The sequence below is a fragment of the Colias philodice genome, chromosome 2 (assembly GCF_061535455.1).
Source record: "Colias philodice isolate Cphi_HAF_F1 chromosome 2, ilColPhil1 Martin Lab GWU primary, whole genome shotgun sequence".
In the NCBI taxonomy this organism is placed as follows: domain Eukaryota; kingdom Metazoa; phylum Arthropoda; class Insecta; order Lepidoptera; family Pieridae; genus Colias; species Colias philodice.
In genome coordinates this window covers 4,861,210-4,874,851 of record NC_143087.1, presented here as the reverse complement: position 1 = coordinate 4,874,851, position 13,642 = coordinate 4,861,210, and the positions used below count along the sequence as shown (strand labels likewise).

Genomic DNA, 13,642 nt, shown 5'->3' with positions numbered 1-13,642 from the left:
ATAAGAGGATACTGATATGAAAATGTTAATTACTCTATTTTTCTACATAAAGTATAAAAAAATCCTATACAGAATACAAGTTTCACATTATATGCAACGTTTTGGGGTAAATCCTGGTAAAATAACAACAAAAGCAGTCCTTTTGACCAAAATACTTCATTGTATTCCAAATTAGGCGAGAATTTCATACTTTGACGATATTTTGACGTTTGACTGACAGTTACTTTCAATAAACATTTAGCGGAACGGAATGAATGCGGTGTTCCCTTATTCATGTTAAGCGTAACACAATAAACTCATAATATTATAAATAAAGAATTACAATGCTTTGTAAACGGTGTTTTTATGGAAATAACATTTGGTCACATATTTGTGGTTTTGAGCTGTCTTTTTGGGGCAATGGTTATGGATATTTGATATATCAAATGCATTTTGCGATTTTTTTTTATGACTGAAGAATTTTTTTCTACTTCATAGAAGACTTTCGCAATTATTATAAATATGAATATAAATGCATTTGTGTGATTTAAAGTTTAAACACTGTTAATATTCTATAATTAATTCGACAACTAATTCACACCAAACTATAGGTATGAAAAGGTCACGTTCAAGCAATCACAAAAGTGGTTTATTTATTGGATTTAAATAGGCCATAGATATATTTTATAGGCTTTATCATTGTTATGCATCTGAGTCACGAATTAAAAATTCTGTCCCAGTGAGAGCAGTTGTTACGCATTTTCTTGGTAATTCATCATTTTATATAAAACTGTTTTGATGGTAGTCGACATTGATGGACATTCCATAAAATGAATCAATAGATAACATGGCAAGGTGTAGCATATATTTTGTTCAAAGTAATATTCCAGAATTTCGTGCCTAGAATTAAATGCATACTTGCCTTTAAGCAACATTTGCCGCCTCTCATGTTGTTGTTTTTGCAACATAACACGCAAGGAAGTCCTAGGTACTTGCTATCAATCAATCTATCAGAAAAAGCTTTAGAATTACCATTTATTAAACAATACAAAGTTTTTGAAGTGAAATTTCTTTAAGCGCGTTTAGAGTAATATTTCAAGGTCGCGTCATGACAATACAGCCACGGCATGAAGAAAGCCGAAGATTTTGGAATCTTTGAATTTTGCCAAAGAGGTTTCACTTCTGACAAAATATGTGCTCGGCACACATGCTCTTTTTTGAATTAGTTATTAGTTTAAGTAATATAGCTGTAGTTGGATGATAATATGGTTATATAAACTAAAAAGTAGCACATCTCATAGAGGTGGTCCCGTACGAGCGGCAATTGTTCGAACCCATTGTAATTGTGACAAAAAGCCGCTTGTCGTTCAGTGACGGATTACCTTCACTTATCCGCTTATATTGCTCTTTGAATAAACTTTTTATTCCAGCATGATACATGTTACGAGTGCATGGGAGTATTTTTTTTGTTTATTGTTATTGCGCATCTAATGAGTAAAGATTGATTCGATTTGATTGTTTAGATTTACAAAAAAATATCTAACGCAAAAGTAAGCTTTTGTTTGAGAAATATTCGTCTTGTTATTTTTTTTTCAGGTATTCTTATTTTCATCCAGATTTATCAAAGACAGTAGTACATACTATGCATAAATGTATGTGGTAAGATGTTTCAGGCCTCGAACCTAAATGATAGAGCACATTACTAGAGACCATCAACAATATGAAACAATGATAAATAATTGATAAATAACTAACTGATAAGTGGTCTAAACGAATTCTAACAATATTTGTATCTGGCGTGTCGGTCAATACGAAGCTAACCTGAAGTTTATTTTGCGTTCATAAAAAATCTTTAAGATTCCATTGACGATTAGCCGTACATGTTAGTGATATGGTTGTTGAATAACCAGCAATGGACATCGTCTGCTCACTACTTTCGATCTGTTCAGATCATTGTTCGTGCGGATGGGAGTTGTTAAAAGTTGAGTTGATTGGGCCACTGGTACTCGCGCGCAAGTCATCCAGGCATCTCGGCGGCTCACAAATTACAAACAGAAAGCTAGGAGCATTGTAATCTGACGTCGCATCACGTCCGATCATCGGCTGATCATGATTTACGAACATCTCACGCTGATAGATCTCTTACGAATTCAAATCTCGATTGTGGAATCATTGCCCGTTGGTGGAGATTGGTAGAAAATTGATAATTCAAATAATAACAATGATTTCTATTACAAGTTTGGTATTGACATCAGAATAGTTATTTTCTCTGATACTATTATTATTTTGTAATAGTAGGTAGTAGTTGTTGTAGTTGTTTGCATAATTGAAAAGAATATATTGTATTATCGTCATATTATCAACGATACGATATCAATCAGGAAACCTCTCAAGTCGCAGATCAGGCGCTAATATTTTTTAGAATTTTACATCAATGCATTTTTGGTAAACAATCGATCACGTTGGGATTGCGATCCCTTTGAAATCGTGTGCGACGTGTGAGCCTAGCCCGCGTCAGCCCGTCAGTTCCAACGGTTCACCTGTCCGATTAACATCACCTATTTTTTATGGGTCACTGGCGCGCATACCGTACAACAAATTGAAATCTGTTTCGTTATGCCACATCAAGGGAACTAGCTGACAAGAAATGCCGCTGGATTAGGCGCTGACTCATACCGATCCTTGATACCATGTCCAAATTGACCCGACGTTGCGTGCCCTCGCGAGCAATCAACTTGCACTCAACGATATCAGCTTTCCATTATCGTGCAATATCAATAAACAAATCGGTTTAATTGATTACGGACGATACTTTCCGTCCCTAAATATGCTAATCGAAATTAAAAGCAGAGGTTACCAAACGCGGAGCATTAGCCGTGGCCCTAGAGAATTCATTACGGGCAATAAAATGGTATTATTATCGAGGGCCGAAAAGTCGATGCACGCGATGCAATTACTTGATTGGCGGTGATCTGGCCGAGACTGGCCGAGCCGTGATTGATGGCGAACATAATTAGAAAACACTTCAGCGTGTGTCTTCATTGGCGTTATCTTAATTGTGGGCAGCACTTGCCTCGCTGACTCAAACAGCACGTGCCGGTACCGTCTACCAGAATCGATGGCTCGAACAAATATTTTCATAAATAGCGCCGTAAATCATTAGGTACTTATTGCTTATCACGTTTAAATATAAACTAATTGATTTAATAAATATAAGAAATGTTTAGACCTTAGATATTTATTGTATCGTTCTGAGTCCTGAAATTAGTAGTTAATGGGTGAAAAAATATATTTAAAAAGATGTTTTTTTTTTACTTTTTTTACAGATATGTGAGTAAAACCTAAGGTATTCCAATTTTATCTCCATTATTACCTTCTGCAAAAATAGCTCTATCGTTATCGTCTGGTCTGTCTTATTAAACATTGACTAATTAATTATTATAAGGAAATGAAATCAGCTTCTTCGTATCTCTTTTTACTAATTCACTTCAAATACTTCTTGTGTATGGCAAATGATGCAAACCATCAGCCGAAGAATGAGCGGGCGATAGCAGCCGACACCTCGCAGATTTATAGCCGCAACGCAGATATCGCAGTTATTTCCGGACAATATTGATATTTTCAGCTCGCTCCACACCTATGAACCTCCATGCGTTAAAGTACTCCACCGAGTGAAATAAACAGAATAAATAACAATCAATCGTTTCAATTGGATTTGCAGTAATTGCTTACGGAATTTTAAGAGCTTCTTTAGCGTTCTTAAGCAGATTTAGATTGTGAGTAGTGGAAATTGCAGCGGCTGGCACTTACAGAGATTTTCTTAACGTTGTCGCACGGGATTCTTGCGAGGGATGCACTATTCTCGAGCGTCCGACGTTCTCAAGCCGCCGCTTTACCGCAGGCCCGCAAGTAATCAACCTATTAATAAAGGGATCAAGCATAATGCGACCAATTAAAACGACGTCTCCCGTCTTAAGACGCCCGCAGTTTTTGGGATCGTTCCAGTCGGATAAGGATTACTCGCGACTCTGCAGATTTAAATAAGTGAAACAGTTTTTAATATAAACTCATCTTATTCAGTGTTGTATATCTTCACAACGTCTGGCGAAATGCGCAGGCCATTTAAATGTCAGATAATTGCTTGCGGAATGAGATTTTTAATTTATTTTTACATTAATTGGCGTGGATAATTTGTAACGTTGGCTTTTATCTTGTATCATGGAAATGTTATGTAAATCGGTTATTAATATTCAATTGTCGGTAACCAGTCATCGTTTATGAGTTTGGCCGTAGGCAAGTATTACGTATGTACCGTGACTGCGTTGACAGGGCCAGAGCCCAGAGGAGTGCGTTCGGCGTCTTTGTCGGTCCCGGCTTTGATCGGTGCGCGGGCGCCAGTAGCAATGGCTTCGAGTGCAAGTTTACGAGCACCGACGGCTTTTATTACCCGACTGCCAGCTTCAATCAATAAGCGTGAATGGCTATTAGCCAAACTACAAGATGGTAACAGTGAGCACTTATTAGTATTATTTGCGTACCGACTTACCTACCGATATACCTACACTGCATTTTGTCTGTCTTCAATATCTATAAGTCCATATTTTTCATAGGGTGTACTTTAGTCAATATTTACCTGAACATTTTACTGCACAAAAAACATTTTAAATTAAAGTATTTTTTACTTTACTTTCTGTAACAAAATAGAAATTAAAAACAATTCATTGTCATGTAACGGGTATATTATTACAGCGTATAAATTATTTTAATTGTCTCTTGTCTTGCGTTTAAAACAATTAGGGCTTGTGTATGAAGGCGGTTGTCATGTAATATTTGGCTCATTATCTGGGCGTGTTGTTTACGCGCAATAGCCTATAAGGTGACCGTGGATCTCCGGTGGAAAAACTGTATTTCAACAGCACCATTGCCACGGGACGGTAATTAGTCTTGATTGCGAGCGGCTTCGTGTAATGTTGAATTTTTACTCTTTATCCCTTTAATGACATTATTTTAATGACAATTTCCACGCTGTGGACAACTTAATTTTGATTAAGTGGATTGAGGGAAGATTGTTGGTGATAAAATTTAAAGTTGTGTTAAACATTAAAATTACTCTTTATTTCATAGAGCCGAATAACATGTAGTGTTTTTTATTGTATTGAAAGGTGTTTTTGAAGAAGTAAGATTTACGAGTAGGTACATACTTAGGTACTCTAGATGGGATAATAGTAAGGAATTAAGTGTTAACTAAATTAAACAATTGAAAATAATTTCACTAATCCCTTACTAATCCATAAGAATATGTGTTAGACATTAAAGCAAATTGTTATCAGTAAGAATGGTCGAAGATTAATTGATTTATATGTTTCACAATGTTCATTCATTTGGCAAGTGAATCAAAGGAATGGATAATGCAGTTCTTACTCTATAGCACTCTATAGTAAGACTTATTGAATTGACTGTTTATACCGAATAATATACAAAATTAATAATTGTTTTAAATTATACTCATTTACTGCTCGCTCTGACACCGACTATATTATTATTGACCTCGAAAAAAAAAAACAAGCTTATTTCCTTCACAAATGATGTAGCTTTTTACTTAAATAATTATATAATTGGTAAGTACAAACATATCAAACTTTCGTCTTTCTAAAAATCATCTATCAGTAAAGAACAGAGATCTAAAAAAAAGTTTTAGAAATTTTTACTGGGATCAATACAGTCCACGAGCAACAGTCAACAGAGTCAGCTTCCGAAGTCTTAGTGTATATTAGTAGTACATATAGTAGGTATTATACTATGTGTGGTGTATATTGACCTAGAAGACGTATCTACTGCTGTATAAAGCAAGTTCAGTGGAACAGATGTGAACTGCATCTGTCCCCAAAAAACAAAAGGGACACGGGCCGTCATATTATAAATTACTCTCGTCTCTTAGTAGCTTTTGCTTGAGGTAAAAATTATTTAATTGAACAATAAAGATAATTGCGAAATAAGTAAGTACAAGCATAATTATATGGGACATGTGTATTTACCACTAATTGATATTATGATTATTTAATGATAGGTATAAAATGATAATTATTTTTAACATCTAGGCATTTATTTATATAGTACCTACCTATCTGCAATTAGTCTACAATGAAGCTATTATTTATATTTAACTTAAGATTGTAAAATTATGTACTTATATAATATCCATTTGAATATATACATTTTTTTTGCACCTTTTTTTTAAAATATACCTAGGTAAGTCTTATGCAGAATATGATAATATTATGATATGATGAGTGTACACTGTATTTTATATATTTAGATAATTTTTTGATTCATCATTTGTTAAGTAAGATTTATTTATTACATGGACTTGAAAACTATATTTACGAATCAATTATAAGTGATGAAAAATGCTCTCCAATGCTATGCTCTACAATTAAAAAACTTAAGGTTATTTTTCTATAATTGAGTTTAGTTAAAATTTCCTTACACGAAATTACCCGAAATCAATTAGCGTTAAAAGCTACAAGGCTTCGCCGTATTGAAGATCTGAGTAAGCGTAATGAAACCAGTAGCACGATATTATAATCCTCGGTAAAGCCGTCGAGTAGCCCCTGAAATAGATATGTCGAAAAACTGCATATGCCCGTCTTATCTTAAAACGAACCGATCGTGCACTTGCCTCGCATTAATGGGCCCTCTTTGAGCTGTTTTTGGATAAACCGAACCGTTGATTAATGGTTTAAATTGGTACATTTCTCAATGTGATGTTTATGTGTTTTGATAATATAATAATTGAATGCTGAATGTCTGCTGTGAATCACGCTAAGATGTTTATACGAAAACTTCAGTAGGTACCTACTATCTTTGTATTTTGATCTATAGCGAGTGTATTGTGGTCGCAAATTATGCTCATTAGTTATTATATTATGTACCTATACAGTATAGGTACGTTAAGTCACTGTTTTATATGTACAGTATACCTATATTATAATGATATCATAGTTTTGATTGGTTGATTGTTTGTTAGCTTAATCATTTCAGGAACTCTTAGTTTTTAGATTTTTTTTTAATGTTGGATTGCTCAATTTATACTTATATAATTATAGGTACAAAAATAAAAAACTACCTACGAGAACGAAATGAAAAAAAAAAACGATATTGTGAGTACGTGCTGAAAAAAGGTTTTTTAAATTTTTATTATTACAAACCCATGTTTACAAACAACGACATCTCAATCTAGACCGCACAGCATCTGTTACGGAAACATCTCTCTCCACTCAAACGGTTGATGATCACTATTGTCACCAATTAACAACCCGCAAAAAATTAGACCACCGCCGTGGAAAACACCTTGGCTAATGTGCCAGTTGACAAACCGAAAAAAAAATAAGTTTCACCAAACCGCAGGGGTGCGGGCTCCTAATGTTGTTCTTTAAAAAAAAGAATGACAGCATCCAAACAATCTAGGAAACACGTGGCGAATGAGATTTTGATGATCTTCACTAGATACTGCTAGTGCAAAATGTTATTCCGATTTGGCTGCCGTGGATACTTAAGGTTTGGGTATGGACATATGTTTACATAGATAGAACATCAAATATGATTTTAAAGGGGTGGTAGATAGCGTTGTAAAGAGTTGAAAGGGAAAGATTTATGCTTGGATATTTAAGAATACAAGTCCCGAATATTTTTATTTCAACATCCAAATTATAATTTAAAATTAATTTTGCTACATGGGAATTAAAGGCATGGAACAACAGGCGTGTTGATGATAAGTGTTATAATGGAGGTACTCTGTAGGTACCTACAATATGAGTTGTATAATATAATATATTTTTTATTTAGACGTGTATAAGAAATGCCGCTTCTGAATATTATGTAGACATGTAGATGGCTTACAGTTCTTATAATTCAATTAATGTCTATTTGTATAATAAATTACCTATAGAGGTTCATTGAAATAATATTTTAATAATAATTATTAAATTATCCCATTTCCATAGAGATTGCATTAGAGATAAAGCTGACAGAGATATCTATCCATCTAGTTTATTTTATTTTGAAACCTCAAGATCAGCAAGAATGAATGATGAATTATACTATTTAAATAAAAATTTAAGTTGTTTTGTACAAGAATACTTAGGTTAAATAGCAATATAAATACTTCACAGCGAGAGATCCATCTTGTTTATATTGAGTCACCAAATAGTTGTCACAGTAACAATGGGAAATTCGTCACAATAGAGACATCTTTGCAACTTCAATGGGGCAATTGAACGAATACGGAATAAACATAGCCACAATAATAGCCTACATTATAACTTGAAAGTCATCAAGAAGCAGTAAGTATACACCTGGCATCGATTTATATAAAAGATAACTAAAATAGCTTATATTAAAAACTACTTTTATTTCACTTGATTGTTTCATGTAAAAAATATATAAGGTCACAACGAGCCTCGACATTTCGTAATGAGCAAGCATTCGTTCGTGGATTTAACAAAAGTGTGGAATGCGAGTCGTGTACAGCGAAGGCAGCGAGCGAGCTAGCTGAATATGTCTTCGTCATCACTACATAGTATAAAACAAAGTCGCTTTCCCTGTCCCTATGTCCCTATGTCCCTTTGTACGCTTAAATCTTTGAAACTACGCAACGGATTTTGATGCGGTTTTTTTTAATAGATAGAGTGATTCAAGAGGAAGGTTTATATGTATAATAACATCCATTAAATAGTGGAGAAGTACTGTTATTTTTGAGGTTTCTAATGTGATGTCGTAAATTTTTACATTTTTTCCGCTTACATTGCAAACGCAGGCTGAACCCTACGAGTTTTATCAAAATAATGTACTAAGTGTTATACACATTGAAAAGGTCTACAGAAAAGTCCGCGATGGTATATGTCTATCTCTTATGGATAACCCACAATAACTTTTTTTTGTCATTTACTTTTTACGACAAATAATGGCTAATTTTCGATGCGATTTTAACTAATACAGCATTAATCCTTAACCAATTAAATACCTTGAATACATTGTTCATTTAATATAGATCTATATGGCCCTTTACACCGTATGATTTAAGTGAATATTTTCGAAGATATTACAGATTTAAAAATTGCGGGACGTAGCGTTTGCGGCGGTAGCGGCCGGCCGCCCGGCTATCGGGCGAGTCGAGCGGGCCGCTGTTTTTAATTTTATATACAACGTTCACAGTTTTTCTGTAGTGTATTTTGTATCAACATTGCACCCGTGCGAAGCCGGGGCGGGTCGCTAGTAATTTACATAAATGATATATTTGATCCGCCTAATACTGCGCACTGGTCATTTATTAAGCAGAAAGTGGACGAGGTTCGGTCGTACAGCCGCATAGCTCGCGTGCCGAGCTGCATGCGCCGACAGAACTGGCGTCTGCGGACCACACAATGAAACTTGCCCATGAGAACCTTCCTTGTTGACGTATGTAAATCTTCTGGCGATCATTATCTTCGCATCTTATGTTGGCCTGCATTACCGTTCACGTTAGATAATCTTAAGATCTAAGTCATCGCTTGTAACGAATCGTTCTTAATGACCGAAACCATGGTATGAACTTTTGGAAGGCAAAAAAAGTTAAAATTTGTATTCTACGATTGGGTCATTGACAGTGCTCGTTTTTATGTGTGAATTGATCTAGGGTTTTTTGCACAAAAAGTCCGTGCCAGAGGTATGTGAGGTCGTGCGGCCGGTGGCCGAACGCGGGTGGTCCAAGCGTGTGCCGCCTGCAAGAGGCGTAAGCTTCACACCTCTATACAACACACAGATATTAAAAACGAGCAAGTCGAATCAAGTCTTTAAAGCAAAGCTATAAGAGATTAAATTCCAACATCGAATCCCAACAATAAAAGACATTAAAACTGTGATATTATTTTCAAAAATGAAGACTTGAAGTAACGAACTAACAACAGATGGGTGCTAATTGCTATCATGTAACGTAATTACTTTTTTGGTCACTAATCTTCACAGAAGTTCCGGGTTACGTTTTTGTGAGATATAATCAAAGTAATTAGTGGTTTAGGAGCGTGTGAGGCGATTCGTGGACATTATCTGTTAGATCTGTACACCCGGAATCTTGGCGGTCGGAGAATAAAGACATTAAAATGATCTTTATGCGTGTTGGTCATTTGAAGCTCAATCATGATTCTCACGGGCAGAATGCCGTGGTAAACTGTTTACTGGTTAATAAACGAGTGTGTATTTCCAAATTGCTATATTTGATTTCTTATGGAGAGCCAGCCAATTGATATCACCAAATATTGATCCTATGTCATTGTATGCAATGTTATCACCAAATAAATAAACTCTGTCTATGACTTGGCTTTTTATTTTTATGTAAGTACATCATCACGTTTTCAGGAATACGACAAAAGAGACATGATATTTAGTACACTACACTTTAGAAAAAAGCTCTTAGATGTATAGGACACTCTCACAATCATATTTAAAATGTGTACAACCAAGTACTGACATTATAATTTAACATTATTTTATTTATTTACATAAGCAAATATACGTACAGAGTAAAATGTAAAAAATACCTATGTTCATTTCGCTAAAATAGCAGTTGAGGAAGTACCTATTTGTAGTTATATCGCCAATTTTATCTATTTCTTTATTCTATTCTAGTACCATAATTATACATCAGCTATAACTTTTTCGCTCGTTTAGCCACTACTTATTCTACATGTCAAAACCTTGACAAAACATTATTCCGCTCGACGCCAACGTTTCCGGGAATTTCGTGGATGAAAAAATTAATTAACGATTTTACGTCTTCCAAAACAATTTGTAATGGTTTACGATGCATAATAAATCACAGTTGGGTATCTTGTTTCGGATGAACGTTGGATTGCTGAAATATTTAGGAACGGATCTGTCATCTCGGGGTTAACTTTTTGGTTTTTTAGATGTAACGTTTTTGTTGCGTGCTCCCGCTTGCTAATGAGACGGCAGGGAAATAATGGTATTGTTAAACATTTGGTGTCATGTCGATGTTCCGTATTCTATTATTTTTTAAGTGTACTACCACAGAATATATAATACCTGGTAACCTATTAAAAACTCGAATTTCTATTACCCGAATCTTAAAATCCCGAAAACGGTTGTTAGAACTTTTAAAAGACAGATGTTATGAATGACAACTTTTTAAAATTCCTTTTTTAATTTCCCAGATGAATCAATTTCCAGATGCACCAAAACCAGATTTTTAAAAAGTATTTTTTTGTTTCCCATATTCTCATAATCCAGATATAGTTATGCCAGATTCTCAGAATACTTTTTTTTGTTTCCCATCGTACCATTTTCCAAATAAACTATTGCCAACTTTTCATAATCTTTTTATTTGGTTCCCATATAATCGTATAGCAGATAAACTATTGCCAGATTTTCATAATCTCTTTATTTGGTTCCCATACAATCGTGATTATAACTTTTACTATTGCCTGAAAATAAACATTACCAGTAAGTAAATTGTTTTACTTGCCCATTATAGAAAGGTTTAAGTGTCAAATTCGACTCAGTAGGTTAGGTTAGGTTTGAACTGTGACCTCCCATGCACGAGCCGAGCGAGCGAAGCGAGCGTGCCGCGGCAGCGGCCGGCGAGTGCCAGAACCGACTCGCTATTGTTTCACTTGCCCATTACAGAAAGGTTCAAGTGTCAAATTCGACTCAGTAGGTTAGGTTAGGTTTGAACTGTGACCTCCCATGCACGAGCCGAGCGAGCGAAGCGAGCGTGCCGCGGCAGCGGCCGGCGAGTGCCAGAACCGACTCGCTATTGTTTCACTTGCCCATTACAGAAAGGTTAAAGTGTTAAAATCTATTCAGAAGGTTAGGTTACGTTCGTGCTGCGACCCCCTGGAAGGATTTCGTTTTTCTGGATATCGTTTATTTGAATTTCAAAAATCTGGACATTGTTTGTCTGGATATCAATCAACTGTATTTCAAAAATTTGTGTTTTAAAAATCTGGCTTTCGTGCATATGGATTACGGTCATCTGGATTTTGTGCATTTAGATTTCGTATGTCTGGAACTCATTCGTCTGGATTGTAAAACGTCGTACAAATGAAGAAATGGGCAAATGAAATTCGGAGTTGCGATTATATGGCAAACAAAACTTCGAAATTTTAAAATTCGGGGTTATGAAAAAATGTCCAAACGTTTTCTGGATTATGATATTCGGAATATTAAAATTCGAGATTAAGATAGGTAACCATAATACCTAGGTAGTACTACGGTACTACTGCTTAACCTAAACATAATACCTATAAGAAAATTAAAATCTTTTAAAATAGTACATACCTAATATTGTTAATATTATTAGTTTGTTTATATATAATAAGTTAATTTAGTCATAAGTTATCTCAACCATGTAACAAACTGTATTTCTGTGTATGTACAATAAAGAGTATTCATTCATTCATTCTTAATATATTATGCTCATTTGCCTGTTATTTAGAATGTTTGTATGTAATTTTTTTCTTAAAGGCTAATGAACCCAAAATCCTCTTTGTGCTATAAACATAAGAACAAAAACAAGATGGATTCAAAATCATAAAAAGAAAAACGTTATTTTATGTAAATAGTAATGATGTGACTTGACATCCACTTCAATAGCTACACCCACGCGTTATTTAAAAACCAATAACTTATAACTAATTAGCATTTATGTTATTGTTGGAACGGTTCTTCAAAAATTTAATATTTTGAACTAGCATAACATCAACAAAGTTAAGGAATTTGCTATAGCAATCAAACTCATAATGTTTAATGAAAATTATACGCTCTACCCCTGTCACGCATAATACAATAAAAGGAAATTTTGCAAACATAAAATCTTTGCGAGCGCTGTCGAAACGAAAACAAAACATCCTCTTACAAATAAATTTCTACCGTCCTGCGGTATCCGACAGATGCTATCGCAAAACCCACTATTTTCCATCGGAGTAGGCCATATTTTTGTCAATTTTTCGTCTGACATATCCCATTTCCTATTCAGAAAAACACGGGGTAGACATGAAGTCGGAAAACAAGGGAATGGAAAAAAGAGCGTCGCGGTTGAAGCGACAGATAATCGTGTTAGCCGGCCGCACGGCGAATAAATGATGTGAACTCGGTGCACCTCCCAAGTCCCAATGAGATTGCGGTGTTTTTCTATCGAGCTCGAGACAAACAAGGGATGCAAATTCGTGTTGACACCGCGATCCATCTTGTTCGCCTCTCCGGAGACCTTCTAGAACAAATACGCCCGTGATTGAGACGTTCTGCTCTTTGTTTGTTGTTACGAATGGATTTAAATGTTTTTCTTGTTTAATGAAAATGTGGAGCTTTTTATTTGTTCTACTATTTTTAAACTTGATTGTAGAAGTATGTAGTTCATGCACACTTAATATTGAGTCTTCATATTTTTCCCAATTGGACGAGAAATATTGAAGCTTACAGCCTTGCTTTAAAATCCCTGCAAAAGTGCAAAGCAGTTGGAATATTTCCGTATTTTCGTATAATCTTGGAAACGAATTGGCGAGGTGTCGTAAAATACAAGCAGCTCGACATTCCGGGGGCGGTTGGGCACGCTGTGACCTTCTCGGATGAAGGACGGCCTCCGCTTCGATGCACTTACACTGACATCAAA

At 35.2% G+C, this 13,642-nt stretch overlaps 1 long non-coding RNA gene across 1 annotated transcript in view; it reads left to right on the top strand.

Annotated features, from left to right (window-relative positions):
- Positions 1-11,638, top strand: part of LOC149490377 (uncharacterized) — a 61,564-nt gene extending 49,926 nt beyond the window's left edge. Inside the window, exon 2 of the long non-coding RNA XR_016316775.1 lies at positions 11,576-11,638. This is a non-coding gene — a long non-coding RNA (uncharacterized LOC149490377). The remainder of the gene's footprint in view (positions 1-11,575) is intronic.
- Positions 11,639-13,642: the final 2,004 nt, after the last annotated feature.